This window comes from Salvelinus sp. IW2-2015, unplaced genomic scaffold, assembly GCF_002910315.2.
Source record: "Salvelinus sp. IW2-2015 unplaced genomic scaffold, ASM291031v2 Un_scaffold16629, whole genome shotgun sequence".
Taxonomy (NCBI): domain Eukaryota; kingdom Metazoa; phylum Chordata; class Actinopteri; order Salmoniformes; family Salmonidae; genus Salvelinus; species Salvelinus sp. IW2-2015.
The window spans coordinates 156057-172726 of NW_019957680.1; the positions used below are offsets into that span (position 1 = coordinate 156057).

A 16670-nucleotide genomic window follows, 5' to 3' on the forward strand; every position below is an offset into this window, starting at 1 on the left:
CCCCGCTGCCCTGGTAGGTGGTAAGTGTTAGTAGCTAGGCCTAGGGACTGGGGGTTGATTTGGGACTGGTATCAGTGTTTTTCCACATTCAGGTGGACTCATGGACCCGCCTTGCACCTGCAACCTTGAAATAACATCTTTAGAGTGTGTGTGTTTGATAGACTGTGTGTGTATGAGGCATATCTACCAGCCATTTCCGTCCTCATGATAAACCGGCTGCGTGCAGCTGTGTAACCTCCTCTCACTCACTCTCTTTCGCTCTCTCACACACACACACACACACACACACACACCCACACACACACACACACACACACACACACACCACACACACACACACACACACACACACACACACACACACACACACAGAAGGGTTGGGGGATTGGTCTTTGACCTTGAACAATTTGGATGTGCTGAAGGACAGAATGTTTCTGATAACACAAGAAATGAATCAAGTGCGTGGGTGAGGGTTAGTTTTGGCTTCTCTCTGTGCTGCCAGTACACACTATACCGAACACTTTCAACTTTCTAGGCTAAATTAGGCGCATCTCCAAAACTCAAAGCACCTCAAATACTTTGGAGTTGCATTTGACCCGGGTCTGCAAACAACAACAAACAAACACAAACATCTTTATATATCTATTAAAAAGATTAAACATATCTTGAACTTTATATTGAGAAGACAGGGGAAATGTGACCCGCCAAACTTTCGCTGCAACTTCCCAATGGTCTCGGGAGGCGAAGGTTGAGTCATGCGTCCTCCAAAACATGACTCGCCAAACCGCGCTTCTTAACACCCGCCAGCTTAACCTGGAAGCTGGAAGCCAGCCGCACCAATGTGTCGAAGGAAACACCGTTCAACTGACGATGAGGTCGACCTGCAGGCGCCCAGCCCACCACAAGGAGTCACTAGAGCGCGATGAGCCAAGTAAAGCCCCCCCGGCCAAACCCTCCTCTAACCCAGACAATTGTGCGCCGCCCAATGGGACTCCCGATCGCGGCCGGGTTGTGATACAGCTCAGGATCGAACCCGGGTTTGTAGTGATGCCTCTAGCACTGTGATGCAGTGTCCTAGACCGCTGTACCACTCGGGAGGCCCCATCAGATGTAAAAGTTTAAACTCAACAGTGTACGTCTCTGTTTCTCTTCACGTCTCCAGCAGTGTCAAAAGTGCCCCTAAAAGTGCCCCACAACAGTAAATAAAACCAAAGTTCACACGATMGGCCCAAAACTTAACAAGACTTTTAATTGTCTAAACCAAATCAGGCCACTATTTCACATCTCAACGCAATAYGTCAAACTAATTAAGTAGACTGTACAACAAAGAATTCAAACCAACAGTGCCTCTTAAATAATTGACAGGTTTCTTTCTTTGAAGTTTAAACATGAAAGCAAACATTTGTTTGATGCAATGCAAAACAACATAGTAAAAGGTAGTGTTTCTARTACATCGTTTTAACAGGGTTTTACATTTTTTATATGTTAAGTGTTAAGCTAATATTGGTGATTTACCACCACATGCAGTGCTGGAGTATTGAACCAAACCTTTTGTGTCATTCATTTATTGTGTCTAGTAGATGGTGGTGAAATTGTTTGAAGACGTTCACAAACAAGCCAATTTGAAGAAGAAGACAATGCTCTGATCATGGCTGATCTGCTACTGGATCCTGGACTTCCTGACGGGCCGCCCCCAGCTGGTGTGGATAGGCAACAAAACGTCCGCTATGCTGGCCCTCAACATGGGGGGCCCTCATGGGTGTGTGCTTAGTCCCCTTCTGTACTCCTTGTTCACCCACGATTACATGGCCACGCACGACTCCCAACACCATCAAATTTKCTGACGACACAGCGGTGGTAAGTCTGATCACAGACGGCAGTGACAGCCTACAGGGAGGAGGTCAGAGACCTGGCAGTGGGGTGCCTGGACAACACCTTCTCCCTCAACGTCAGTAAGACCAAGGAGCTGATCGTGGACTACAGGAAACAGGCGGGCAAGCAAGCCCCCATCCACATCGAGGGGGCTGTATTGGAGCGGGTCGAGAGCTTCAAGTTCCTTTGTGTCCACATCACTAASGACTTAACATGGTCCACACACACCCACACAATTATGAAGAGAGCGTGACAGTTTCAGGAGGCTGAACAGATTTGGCATGACTCAAAAAGTTATACAGCTGCACCATTGAGAGCATCTTGACTGGCTGCATCACCGCTTGGTATGGCAACTGCACCGCCCTCAACCGCAAAGCGCTACAGAGGATTTGTTGAGAGAATGCCAAGAGTGTACAAAGCTGTCAAAGAGTGGCTACTTAGATTCTTCAAACATATAAAATATATTTTGATTTGTTTAACACTTTTTTGGTTACTACATGATTTCATATGTGTTATTTCATAGTTTTGATGTCTTCACTATTATTCTACAATGTAGAAAATAGTAAAAATAATGAAAAACCCTTGAATGAGTAGGTGTGTCCAAACTTTTGACTGGTACTGTATATANTATGTGCGGTAGACCATTCCATTCTTGTGGGCTGGCGAAGGAGTATTAGTGTCTCTGAGGGGTCTTTGGCCTGGTTTGCTAACTACCTCTCTCAAAGAGTGCAGTGTATAAAGTCAGAAAATCTGCTGTCTCAGCCACTGCCTGTCACCAAGGGAGTACCCCAAGGCTTAATCCTAGGCCCCACTTTCTTCTCAATTTACATCAACAACATAGCTCAGGCAGTAGGAAGCTCTCTCATCCATTTATATGCGAATGATACAGTCTTAAACTCAGCTGGCCCCTCCCCGGATTTTGTGTTAAACGCTCTACAACAAAGCTTTCTTAGTGTCCAACAACCTTTCTCTACCCTTAACCTTGTTCTGAACACCTCCAAAACACAGGTCATGTGGTTCGGTAAGAAGAATGCCCCTCTTCCCACAGGTGTGATTACTACCTCTGAGGGTTTAGAGCTTGAGGTAGTCACCTCATACAAGTACTTGGGAGTATGGCTAGACAGTACACTGTCCTTCTCTCAGCACATATTAAATCTGCAGGCTAAAGTTAAATCTAGACTTGGTTTCCTCTATCGTAATCGCTCCTCTTTCACCCCACCTGCCAAACTAACCCTGATTCAGAGGACCATCCTTCCCATGCTAGATCACGGAGACATAATGTATAGATCACCAGGTGTTCTTTACCATTCGGCCATCAGATTTGCCACCGAAGCTCCTTATAGGACACATCACTGCACTCTATACTACTCTGTAAACTGGTCAACTCTGTATACCCGCCGCAAGACCCACTGGTTGATGCTTATTTATAAAACCCTCTTAGGCCTCACTCCCCCCTATCTGAGATATCTACTGCAGCCCTCAACCTCCACATACAACACCTGTTCTGCCAGTCACATTCTGTTAAAGGTCCCCAAAGCACACATCCCTGGGTCGCTCCTCTTTTCAGTTCGCTGCAGCTAGTGACTGGAACGATCTGCAACAAACACTCAAACTGCACAGTTTTCTCCCAATCTCTTCATTCAAAGACTCAATCATGGACACTCTTACTGACAGTTGTGGCTGCTTTGTGTGAGGTATTGTTGTCTCTACCTTCTTGCCTTTTGTGCCTTTGTCTGTGCCTAATAATGTTTGTACCATGTTTTGTGCTACTACCATGTTGTGTTACTACCATGTTGTTATGTTGTGTTGCTACCATGCTGTGTTGTCATGTGTTGCTGACTTGCTATGTTGTCGTCTTAGGTCTCTTTTTATGTAGTGTTGTGGTGTATCTCTTGTCGTGATGTGTGTTTTGTCCTATATTTATATTGTATTTTAAAATGTATTTTTAATCCCAGCCCCCGTCCCCGCAGGAGGCCTTTTGCATTTTGGTAGGCCGTCATTGTAAATAGTTAAATAAAGGTTCAATAAAGAAAATACCTTAAAAAAAGGACGAATTGTGTCCTTGCAACATGGGGCTGTGCATTATCATGCTGAAACATGTGATGGCGGCGGATGAATGGCACGACAATGGCCTTAAGGATCTCGTCACGATATCTCTGTGCATTCAAATTGCAGTAGATAAAATGCAATTGTGTTCGTTGTCTGTAGCTTATCCCTGCCCATACCATAACCCCACCACCACCATAGGGCACTATGTTCACAACGTTGACATCAGCAAACCGCTCGACCACACCACGCCATACACGCTGTCTGCCATCTGACCGGTACAGTTGAAACTGGGACTAATCCGTGAAGAGCACATTTCTCCAGCGTGCCAGGTGAGTATTTGCCCACTGAAGTAGTTTACGACGCCAAACTGCAGTCAGGTCAAGACCCTGGTGAGGACGACGAGCACGCAGATGAGCTTTCCCTGAGACGGTTTCTGACAGTTTGTGCAGAAATTCTTCAGTTGTGCAAACCCACAGTTTCATCAGCTGTCCGGGTGGCTGGTCTCAAACGATCCTGCAGGTGAAGAAGCCGGATGTGGAGGTCCTGGGCTGGCGTGGTTACATGTGGTCTGCGGTTGTGAGGCCGATTGGACGTACTGCCAAATTCTCAAAAATTATGTTGGAGGCAGGTTATGGTAGAGAAATGAACATTAAATTCTCTGACAACAGCTCTGGTGGACATTCCTGCAGTCAGCATGCCAATTGCACGCTCCCTCAATTTGAGACATCTGTGGCGTTGTGTTGTGTGACAAAACTGCACATTTAAAATGTGCCTTTTATTGYCCCCAGCACAAGGTGCACCTGTGTAATATTCATGCTGTTTAATCAGCTTCAGGAGAAATGTTCACKAACAGGGATGTAAATAAATTTGTGTACAACATYTGAGAGAAATAAGCTGTTGCATATGGAACATTTCTGGGATCTTTTATTTCAGCTCGTGAAACAAACACTTTACATGTTGCGTTTAAATTTTTGTTCAGTATAATTTGGTGGGTGCTTATATTTGTCCTATTAATACACATGTGATTTTGAAATGTGTTTTTTTGCATTTCCCAACTCTTCCTGAGTGGGGTCACAGGCAGTATCAACGCCGACCCTGGAGCAATTTAGGGTTTAGTTCTTGCTCAAGGGCACACCGGTAGAATTGTCACCTTGTCGGCTCGGGGATTCAAACTAGCGACCTTTTGGTACAGGACTAACGCTCTAATCGCTAGGCTACCCCGCTGCCCTGGTAGGTGGTAAGTGTTAGTAGCTAGGCCTAGGGACTGGGGGTTGATTTGGGACTGGGYATCAGTGTTTTTCCACATTCAGGTGGACTCATGGACCCGCCTTGCACCTGCAACCTTGAAATAACATCTTTAGAGTGTGTGTGTTTGATAGACTGTGTGTGTATGAGGCATATCTACCAGCCATTTCCGTCCTCATGATAAACCGGCTGCGTGCAGCTTGTGTAACCATCTCTCACTCACTCTCTTCTCACTCACACACACACACACACACTACACACACACACACACACACCACACACACACACACAACACACACACCACAACACACACACACACACACACACAAACACACACACACACCACACAACACACACACACATAGAGAAGGTTGGGGGTTGGTCTTTGCCTTGAACAATTTGGATGTGCTGAAGGACAGAATGTTTCTGATAACACAAGAAATTAATCGTGGTGCGGCGTGGGTGAGGGTTAGTTTTGGCTTCTCTCTGTGCTGCCAGTACACACTATACCGAAACTCTTCAACTTTCTAGCTAAATTAGGCGCATCTCCAAAACTCAAGCACCTCAAATACTTTGGAGTTGCATTTGACCGGGTCTGCAACAACAAACAAACACATCAAACATCTTTATATTTTCTTTTAAAAAGCATTAAACATATCTTGAATTATATTGAGAGAGACATGGGAAATGTACCCGCCAAACTTCCGCTGCAACTTCCCAATGGTCGGGGAGGCGAAGGTTGAGTCATGGCGTCTCCAAATACAGCTCTTGGTCCTGCGCAAACAGTCGCTTCATGTTTTAGACTGTACCGTCCTGCTGGTTTGGCTTAACCTGGGAAGTGGCTTGTGAAGCCATGCCGGCACCAATGGTGTGCGTAGGAAGACATGCCATTTCAGATTTGCTGAACGTTACGAGGGTTCTTCGATCTGTCAGGGCGCTTATATCCTTAGTCCAGCTATTTTAGGAGTCATTAGTAGCCTGATTGATTGCCGAAGTAGATTAAGCTTCCTCTCGCGGCTCAATGTTACCCTCTGCTCTGAGCTCGCTAGATGTACGAATTGTGCGTGTCGGCCCAATGTTGGGTTATTTCCGATGCGCAAGTCCATGGTGTGGTGTGTGAGTTTAACGACGCTCAAGGAGGCGGGTGATATCCCTCGGTGTTTGTTTTGTGGGAGGTGGTGATTAGCTTCTAAAGCACTTGTGTGCTGGTGTCCAGTAGTGACGTGTGTATTTTCACTTCGGTTTTGAGGCCTACAGTTCAGTTGTTATTGTTGGAAGATTAGTTTTAAAGACTCAAACAGTGGGGCTAGGTTCGTCCTGTTGCTCGTTCTGAGCGTCCTTCTAGCAGTGTAACATAGTGGCCTGTCGGTGGCTATAATTGTGGCTCCGGCAGCGACCAGTGTGATGTATTAATGACCAGATGGGGTTTCAACACTGATATTGTGTTTTGGGTCCAAAACGGTATTCAGGATCTTTTTATATTGATTCTTGAAGCCATATCAGGTTGCTGCACTAGTTTTTTCACATCTCAGCAAACGGCATTACTATGTCGATAACTAATTTTAAGTGGGAGAATACTGGTTACAAGCAGTATAGAATTTCCAACCAATGCGGGGCCTCTTAAATAATTGACAGGTTTGCTGTGTCTTTGGAATGTTGAAACATGAACAGGCAACATTTGTTTGATGCGAGATGCAAAACAACATAGTAAAAGTAGTGTTTCTATAGTACATTGGGTGGCGTTTTAACTTTAGGGTTTACCATTTTTTATGATGTTAGTGTTTAAGCTTGATATTGGTGGATTTTTGATTCCTCACCGCACGTGTGTTGGTCTATCAGTGCGTTAGGTGACTGGGATTGTTATTTTGAATTACAAACGTTATGTGTTGTTGCATTGTCTATTTGAGTTTTGTGTTGACCTGGAGAATGGTGGTTGAAATGTTTGATAGCCTTTCTACAAGAGCAGGGGCCATAGTTTGAAGAGTTATGAATGTTCACAATGTCGTGCTGATTCCATAGGCTGATTTCTGGCTACTTTTTGTGTTTATGGAGTGGCTGTGATTCTCTGACGGAGGGCGCCGCCTTTAGGTGTGTGATAGAGTCAGCAATAACGGGATGTCTCGGCTATGCTTGGCCCTCAACATGGGTGCGGCTCATGGGTGTTGTGCTTAGTCCGCCTTCTGTATCAATGGTCATCCGATTGTAGCATGCCACGCCACTCCCAACTAACCTTAATCTTAATTTTGCTGACTTTGACCATTGCGGTGGTTAGTATCTTGATGATATCACAGACGGCAGTTGACAGGATACTATCAGGGACGTGATGGTTCAGAGACCTGGGCAGTGGGGTGCCTGGGTACGTATATCACTGTTCTTTCTGTCCTGCAACGGCAGTGAGCCAATGGAGTGGGAAGGTTGCGGGACTACTCTAGGGGATTAAACTGGCTGGGTTGGAAGGTTTGTCAGAGTCCCCCATGCCACTATCGTAGGGGGCTTGTATTGTGATGCGGGTCGGAAAACTCAAGTTCCTTTGTGTCACATCACTAGGAGGACTTATGTAGGATAGGTCCGACCATCTACCTGTTGTTGGTTGTAACAATTTTATTTGGAATCGATGAAGCGGTGGACTAAGTTTTCAGTGAGGCTGGGTTTAGAGAGATTGCTGGGCATGAACTGTGCTATTAGAGGTATATTTGGCAGGTCTGGCATATCCAGTTGACGAGCATCTGACTGGCTGCGATCACCGCGTTGGTAGGGGGGCAACGCACGGCCCTTGGGTTTAGTGGTCACCGCGCGGAGATAGGTTAGGCGCTAAGGTGGGTTATTTTCGGTACATGAGTGATGGTTGGTGTTGGTTAGATAAGTGTTCTAAGAAGGTTGTACAATATGCTGTTCAAGAGTTGTGGCTTAGCTCTTTGGAGATGGCGGGCGGTCAAGGACATATAAATATATATTTTGAATTTGGTTTGAACACATGTTTTTTGGTCTTCTGGTGGACATGATTTCATGATCGTGCTGTATTGGTCATTAAGTTTTTTGATGGTTCTTCACTATTATTCTACATAGTGGTATGTATGATAATAGTAGAGAAGGAATGGGGTGAGGTTTGTGATAAATCCTTGGATTTATAGTTGGGTGTGGTCGCGTAAACTTTTTTGTGACTGGTACGGTTTTTGTGGTGTTGTATAATGTTTGGATGAGTATATATTGTGGTTTGGTGAATTGAGTTGGTTTAAGTTATGTGTCTTATGTGGGGGTGTCAAAAAGGAAGTTTTTAGTGGCAGTGCGGACGCTAGTTGTGGCGAGGGAGTGTTTCTCACTAGTTTATAAAAGATGGATGGAGGGAGTTGTCTTGTAATGTCAGTCTGATAGGGTTACTGACTTCGGGAATTTCGTATGGTTGATAGTATCATAGATTGATGGTAATAAAAATATATATCTCAGAAAAATCGACATTTTGTATGGTATTTGTAAGTGGATTTTATTTGCAAATTATTTGGATGGATAAATACGAGGGTCATTTGTGTGGTCACTACAAATCAGGTACAAGGATGTTTGCTGGCTCTTTCTGTTACGGATGATAGGTCTGTAAGCTTCCTGGTGTTAAAGGTTAGGCTCTCCTCTGTCGTCTCACGGTCATTAACCTGTTATTAATATGGCACCTGTTTCGAACTTTGTTTGTATGGGTTCAGATGTGGAGTATTGGGATTTAGACTAATTCGGGTCCTATTTCGGTCTAAAACAGTCTATTCTACTCCAAGACTGGCTGAGCTTTCCATTGTTTTGTCAAGAGAGGAAAGAGGGGTGTCTGTTTCAATATGGACACCAGAAAGGAGAATTGGTAGTATCTTCTTGCCTTATCCTATTGCTGGTGATAGTGATTGGGTCTGGAAATTTTCTGGTGGAGATAGGGTGTAATGGGCAAGCTGGTGTTGTTGATTAGAAATATTCTAACTGTGGGAGCAAAGGTTAGGTGGGGAATGTGATAGACTATAGATATCAAGACTCATTCTGGAGGTAGACTGGCTCGATCTGTTGGGCTCCACCACGGCAATGATCTACCCCGGGGGTGAATATTGATATCAAGAACGTGTGATTGTGCAAAAGGCCCAGAATCCACAGAGGTTCTGTTTTGGGGGACCTTTAGTGATGTTGATTGGTGGCAGAGTTAGATGCTGGTGACCCAAATGTATACAAGGAGCATACCATCAGTAACACACTTCGGGTTGGTTTTGTCGCATTGGTGGTTGACTTCAATATCCTTGCAGTGGCCAGACGGTGGTCGCCCCTGCTTAGAGCAGTACATGGTAGGCCCGGGTGCTGCAGAGTGTGTCGGGCGGTAGACGGAGCAGTGCGTGGGATGAGGCCATAAGATAAGGGGTTGGGAAGAGAAGGATGTAATAGTGGGGGGGCAGGATGGGACAAGAATGAGAAGGAGTTTGTATGGTAAAAACTCACGTCGGTGGTTGTTGGAGGGAGGGAAGGAATATGGGGCGGTGGTAGGTGTTTGCATCCCATAGTAGAAAGGATAGCGGGAGTATGCATTCTGTTGGGAAGCATGGGGTGGGAAACATCATGCTTTTGGGGCTGTTGTTTCTGCAAAGGGACAGGACGACTGATCGTGTTAAAGGAAGAATGAATGGGGCCATGTATCGTGAGATTTTGAGTGAAAACCTCCTTCCATCAGCAAGGGCATTGAAGATGAAACGTGGCTGGGTCTTTCAGCATGACAATGATCCCAAACACACCGCCCGGGCAACGAAGAAGTGGCTCGTAAGAAGCTTTCAAGGTCCTGAGTGGCTTAGCCAGTCTCCAGATTTCAACCCCATAGAAAATCTTTGGAGGGAGTTGAAAGTCCGTGTTGCCAGCACACAGCCCCAAAACATCACTGCCTATGAGGAGATCTGCATGGAGGAATGGGCCAAAATGGCGCAGCAGTGTGTGAACCTGTGAAGACTTACAGAAAACGTTTGACCTCTGTCATTGCCAGCAAAGGGTATATAAACAAAGTATTGGATTGTTATTAACTTTTTTATACAAATACATTATTTTCCACTATTTGCAAATAAATAAATTAAATAATCCTACAATGTGATTTTCTGGATTTTCTTTTTCTCATTTTGGTCTGTATAGTTGAAGTGTACTATGATGAAAATTACAGGCCTCTCTGATCTTTTAAGTGGGAGAACTTGCACTAATTGGTGCTGATCTAATTGGGATCATTTGGTTTGGCCTACTGTATTATTTAGTAATATTATAGGTATTATTTTTGTTAAGTAAGTTTATTTGTTTGGGGGGTTCAGTTTGGTCGCTGAAATAAAATATCCCAGACATTTTCTATACACACAACTTTTTTCCCCCTCACATTTTGTGCACAAATTTGTTTACATCCCTTTTAGCGAGCATCTCTATTTTGCCAAGATAATCCATCCATCTGACAGGTGTGGCATTTTGAGAAGCTAATTAAACAGCATGATCATTACACAGGTGCACCTTGTGCTGGGGACAATACAAGGCCATTCTAAAATGTGCAGTTTTGTCGTACAAAACACAATGCCACAGATCTCTCAAGTTTTGAGGGAGCGTGCAACCGCCATGCTGACTGCAGGAATGTCCTGCCGCCAACATTGATTTAGAGAATTTGGCTGTGCGTCCAACCAGCTTCATAACCGGAGACCACATTTGGTTGACTTTTGTAATGAAAAGAAAATGTAACAGACATATTTAGGAAACTGAACGAACTGAACACAAGCATGCAGGGGAAATAWAAAAWWAWATAAAATCCGTTTGACTGTGATCCTGGCTTATTTGACATGCATGTTAGTGAAATCGAACAGCTGATCAAGCTCTCATGTGACCAAATGCTGCAGACAACGCATTCACGGATCACTATGGAGGAGTTCTGGTTCCTGTCTCAAAGGGAATACTGTGTCGTCTCCCTCCGAGCATTAAAACTCACGGTACGCTGATTCAGCTCTCGTCTGCATTAAAAACAAACATCGATCGAAGTTGGATGTGACAGGAGAGATGAGGTGCGCACTGTCGATCACGCCCCCTGACTTGGAGAAGCTCCGACGCGACATGCATCAAGCACACCCATCTCATTGCTGGTGGTGAGATAAATAGATTAAGTCAGACTAATTTGCAATTGACTGTCATATAATTTTCAGATATCAAAATGGGGTCGCGGGCCAAAAAGGTTTCGGAATCAGTCCGCTAATCCCTACACTCTGACCCCTAAACCCTACCTTCTGACCACCCCCTAAACCCTACCTTCTGACCACCCCCTAAACCCTTCCCTCTGACCCCTAAACCCTACCCTCTGCCCCCTAAACCCTACACTCTGTCCCCTTCCGCTACCCTCTGACCCCTTCCCCTATACCCTAAACCCTACCCTCAGTCCCCTTCCCCTAAACCCTACCCTCTGCCCCCTCCCCTAACTCTGAGGATCTTGCAAAGCTCTACAAGTATTGAATAAATCAAAATCAATATGGATATAGATGAACTATTACTGCAAAACAGTAACCTTGCTCTCTGATAGGCTGGGTGAAATCAAGGATACGTTCCCATCCCTCACTCCATTGTATAAGCTGCCAGGGCTTATGGTGTAGGAGCTGGGGGGTAGGGGGTAGGGTGTAAGGTGTTGAGGGTAGGAGGTAGGGGACCAGTGAGTGTGTTCAATCTGTGTTTGTATCTGTGTGTTTAGTCTGATGTGTCAAAACCATGGACCACGAGCCACATTAAAGCTGGCAAGAGGCCCTGAAGTTTGAATATACTGTACACTGCATTCCCCTTGACTTTTTCCACATTTTGTTACATTACAGCCTTATTCTAAACGGTGTGGTCAGCATGTTATTCTAAAATATATACTTATTTTTTTACTAATCGTTCTACACACGATACCCCATAATGACAAAGCTAAAACAGATTTTTAGATTTTTYYCCCCTCCAAATTTCTTAAAAAGAAAAACCGGAAATATTACATATACATAAGTTTACTTTCCGAATGCACTGTGTTTATGTCTGAAGGGAACAATGTGGAACGTTCCATAACACTACTCTCCTACATGCACGCACACACTGTCTTCTGTCCTCCTCCTTCATTCTCTACTCCTCCATTCTCTTCTCCCTACATCCCTCTATATCTTCCTCCTCTCTTCCCCACTCTCCATGCACTCGTATTGTTCCGGGGCTGGAGGGCTGTGTGTGTATGTTGTGGTCAAGGACACCAGATCATTTGGTCCTTATATAATAACACATTTACAAAAACATTTACAAACCTTTAATAAGGTAATGGATGAGGGAGAGAGAGAGAGAGAAAGAAAGAGAGGGAGCGAGAGAGAGAGAGAAAGAGGTAGAGAGAGAAAGAGAGGTAGATAGAGATATGGAGTGAGAAATTAAAGGGTCCACAGTGATGAAAGCAAAACTGCACTGTCAACCTTCACCATAAGGGGGAGAAAAAGAGGGAGMGAGAAGAAATGAGAGATGGAGATGGGAGAGAGGCAGGCAAGGTAGTGATTGAGTGAGAACGGGGAGGAGAGAAAGAGAGAATGGGGTAAAGGGAGAGATAAAGAAATGGAGTGTTTTGCAGGAAATGTATAAAAATAACTGCACTTATTTTAATATTTTATAATAGAAATCAGGGTAACTTCACTTGGGTAATATTTTATTGACTCGTTAGATCTTCAAAACTATTTTTCATAATAAATGTCCGCTTTATGTTCTTCAAAGAACTGCAACAATAAAAATAAAAGTAAAATACGGTAGAAAATGTATAAAATTAAAAGGCTAAACAAACACTTATATGAACAATACCACAGCTCAATGCTTCTTCTTTACTTCAGATATAGAGCATAGAGGAGACGGAGAATGAGAGAGMGGAAGAGAGGGGGTAGACTAGAGGGAGAGAGGAAGAGACGGGTAGACTAGAGGGAGAGAGGAAGAGGGGTAGACTAGAGGGAGAGGGGAAGAGAGAGGTATACTAGCGGGAGAGAGGAAGAGAGGGTAGACTAGAGGAAGGAGGGGTAGACTAGAGGAGAGGGTAGAGCTATGAGGAAGAGAGGTAGGAAGAGAGAGGGTAGAACTAGGGAAGAGGGAGAGAGGAGGGGTAGACTAGGAAGAGAGAAGAGAGGGTAGACTAGAGGAGAGAGAGGGGCTAGACTAGAGGGAGAGGGTAGACTAGAGGAGAGGAGGAAGAGACAGGTAGACTAGAGGAGAGAGGAAGAGAGGGTAGACTAGAGGAAGAGAGGAAGAGACGGGTAGACTAGAGGAAGAGGAAGAGACGGGTAGACTAGAGGGAAGAGAGGGGATAGACAGAGGAAGAGAGGGGTAGACTAGAGGGAGAAGGGTAGACTAGAGGGAGAGACGGGTAGACTAGAGGGAGAGAGGGATAGAAGAGGGAGAGGAAGAGCAGGGTAGACTAGAGGAAGAGAGGAGAGACGGTTAGACTAGGGAAGAGGAAGAGACGGGTAGACTAGAGGAAGAGATGGAAGAGAGGGTAGACTAGAGGAAGAGGAAGAGACGGGTAGACTAGAGGGAGAGAAGAGAAGGGTAGCTAAGGAAGAGAGGAGAGACGGGTAGACTAGAGCGAAGAGGGAGAGAGGGGTAAGACTAGAGGGAGAGGAAGAGAGGGGTAGACTAGAGGAAGAGACGGGTAGACTAGAGGGAGAGGAAGAGACGGGTAGACTAGAGGAAGAGGAAGAGACGGGTAGACTAGAGGAAGAGAGGAAGAGACGGGTAGACTAGGGAAGAGACGGGTAGCTAGAGGGAGAGGAAGAGACGGGTAGACTAGAGGGAGAGGAAGAGACGGGTAGACTGAGGGAGAGGAAGGAACGGGTAGACTAGAGGAGAGAGGAAGACGGGTTAGACTAGAGGGGAGAGGGATAGACTAGAGGGAGAGAAAGAGGGTACTAGAGGAAGAGGAAGAGACGGGTAGACTAGAGGGAGAGGAAGAGAAGGGTAGACTAGAGGAAGAGGAAGAGACGGAGAAACTAGAGGAAGAGACGGGTAGATAGAGGAGAGAAGGAAGAGACGGGTAGACTAGAGGGAGAGAGGGGATAGACTAGAGGGAGAGGAAGAGAGGGGTTAGACTAGAGGAAGAGGAAGAGACGGGTAGACTAGAGGGAGAGGAGAGAAGGGTAGACTAGAGGAAGAGAGGACGAGGACGGGTATACTTACTAGAGGGAGAGAGAAGAAAAAGGGGGTAAACAGAAAGGGAAGAGGAAGAGACGGTAAAGACTAGAGGGAGAGGAAAGACGGGTAGACTAGAGGGAGAGAGGAAGAGAGGGGGTAGACTAGAGGGAGAGAGGAAGAGACGGGTAGACTAGAGGAAGAGAGGGGTAGCCTGAGGGAGAAGGGGGTAGACTACAGGAGAGAGGAACAGAGAGAAATAGAGATATATGGAAAGATAGAGTTGGGCGAGGGAAATATGTGTACATTTTTTTCCGTCTCATTTTTCGGTTGTTAACTACTTGTTCTTTAATGCTTTATGTCCCGCCCCGAGTCGGATGCCCATGCACATGTGATTTGGTTGGCAAATATTGCTTGGATGACCTGGGGGAGTTCACTGACAGCAATAGAATGAGCAGATCAGAAACAATGGAGAGTTCTGCCCGTTCTGGACAGTGCATTTCTATATCTCTTTGTTCTTACAGTTTAGGCTGTGTCTCAAATGGCAGGCTGTGCACTACTTTTGACAGAGCCAGTAGGGTTAGGATCATAGGCTCTGGTCTAAAGTCATGCACTTTTAGAGGAAACGGGTGCCATTTTAAGAACATACAAAGTCTAACGCTCTGAATGACATAATACTCACCCCGCAACCTTCTCCACAGAGCCCGCCCTCACACTCACATCACTCACTCACTCACTCACATCACTCACTCTCATCTCACTCACTCACTCACTCACATCTCACTCATCACATACTCATCCACTCAACTCAATACACAACACACACACCACACACACACAAACACACAACACACACACCACACACCACACACACACAACACAAAAACAACACACACATCCTGCCTGGCTGGGATTGATCACTGGACAACGGGCGGGACAATCAACCAATGAGGTGCAGCACGGATGCACGGAGAGGGAGGGCCAATGCACAGTAAATCAACTACATTCTCTTAGCAATGGCATTCATGAACAGTCTCTATCGTATAGAAGACATGATAACACGTAAATATTCAGTTTTGGATATTTTACAGACATTGTTGATATAACACTAATCAGAGCAGGTACAGCTGTACATGTAATGTCTATAGTACAGACTGTAAAACAGGGCTGGGCCTGTGGCAGGTGAACATATCCTGCCTTTACACCAGGGTTACTCACCAAACCGCACCCCGACACAAACACACAACCGGCTCTTCAGAGACACCCTCTGTTGGTCAGTATTGCTGTGTTGGGAGGTGAGGGAAGGTTGATTGGGTACAAATGAAGTTGTTGCGTGCTGTATCTGTCCGTCTTCTTATTGATGATTGATGGTATGATCTTGCAATAAATATATTATCAGCCGTTTCTCAGATGCTTCTATCGAAAGCGACATAACTTTTTAACTTATGGGTGAACCCAGCGGGAATTGAACCACAATCTGATGTTGCAAGCGCCATGCTCTACCAATGGAGCTACAGAGGACCACCATGTGTTGATCAGTTGTTATGTGTTGTCTGTCTGTCATTTTATTAAGCCAGTAATAATGGCCTGTTGGGGCGTAATTAAGTTTATTACGTTTGAAGGTGAATAAAACCAGGTGTAGATTATTATAAACCCAGTTGGGTAGGAGTTCAGGTGGTATGATTTATTATAAACCCAGGTTAGGTAGTTAGTGGTAGATTTATTATAAACCCAGTGGTAGGTCAGGTGGTAGATCGGTTAATTATTAAAACCAGTTGGTAGTTCAGTGGTAGATTATTTAAATCCTAGTTGGTATTATTTAAAACCCAGTTGGTATAGTGTCAGGTGGTAGATTATTATAAACCCAGATTGGTAGTTTCAGGATGGTAGATCTTATTACTAACCCAGTTGGTAGTTCAGGTGGTAGATTTATAAACCAGTTTGGTAGGTCAGGTGAGATTATTATAAACCTTGGTAGGTCAGATGGTAGATTATTATAAACCCAGTTGGTAGTTCAGTGGTAGATTATTATAACCCCGTTGGTAGTTCAGGTGGTAGATTATTATAACCCAGTTGGTAGTCTCAGTGGTAGATTATTATCCAGTTGGATAGGATTTCGGCGTGGTAGATTATTATAAACCCAGTTGGTAGTGTCAGGGTGGTAGATTATTATAACAGTTGGTAGTTCAGGTGTAGATTATTATAAACCCAGTTGGTAGGTCAGTGGTAGATATTATAATCCAGTTGGTAGGGTCGATGGTAGATTATTATAAACCCAGTTGGTAGGTCTCAGTGGTAGATTATATATAAACCAGTTGGTAGGTCAGGGTGGTAGATTATTATAACCCAGTTGGTTTAGGGTCGGCGTGGTAATT

At 44.9% G+C, this 16670-nt stretch overlaps 3 long non-coding RNA genes across 5 annotated transcripts in view; 2 read left to right on the forward strand and 1 right to left on the reverse strand.

Moving 5' to 3' along the window:
* The first annotated feature begins 13021 nt into the window (after nucleotides 1-13021).
* On the forward strand, nucleotides 13022-14328 carry LOC139027498 (uncharacterized). Of its 2 annotated transcripts, XR_011479592.1 has the most exons (5): nucleotides 13022-13142; nucleotides 13395-13451; nucleotides 13769-13819; nucleotides 14092-14172; nucleotides 14298-14328. It is a non-coding gene; the product is annotated as an uncharacterized lncRNA (long non-coding RNA). The 2 variants fall into 2 exon arrangements; XR_011479591.1 differs by lacking the exons at nucleotides 14092-14172; nucleotides 14298-14328 and having other exon boundaries at nucleotides 13797-13837.
* On the reverse strand, nucleotides 14099-14990 carry LOC139027497 (uncharacterized). Its single transcript, XR_011479590.1, has 2 exons — nucleotides 14431-14990; nucleotides 14099-14338 (listed from the first exon to the last, which is right to left on the reverse strand). It is a non-coding gene; the product is annotated as an uncharacterized lncRNA (long non-coding RNA).
* A 1542-nt stretch (nucleotides 14991-16532) lies between these two features.
* LOC112080977 (uncharacterized) overlaps nucleotides 16533-16670 on the forward strand; it is a 4698-nt gene continuing 4560 nt past the window's right edge. For both annotated transcript variants that reach the window (XR_011479595.1, XR_011479593.1), the window contains exon 1: nucleotides 16533-16581. This is a non-coding gene — a long non-coding RNA (uncharacterized lncRNA). The remainder of the gene's footprint in view (nucleotides 16582-16670) is intronic.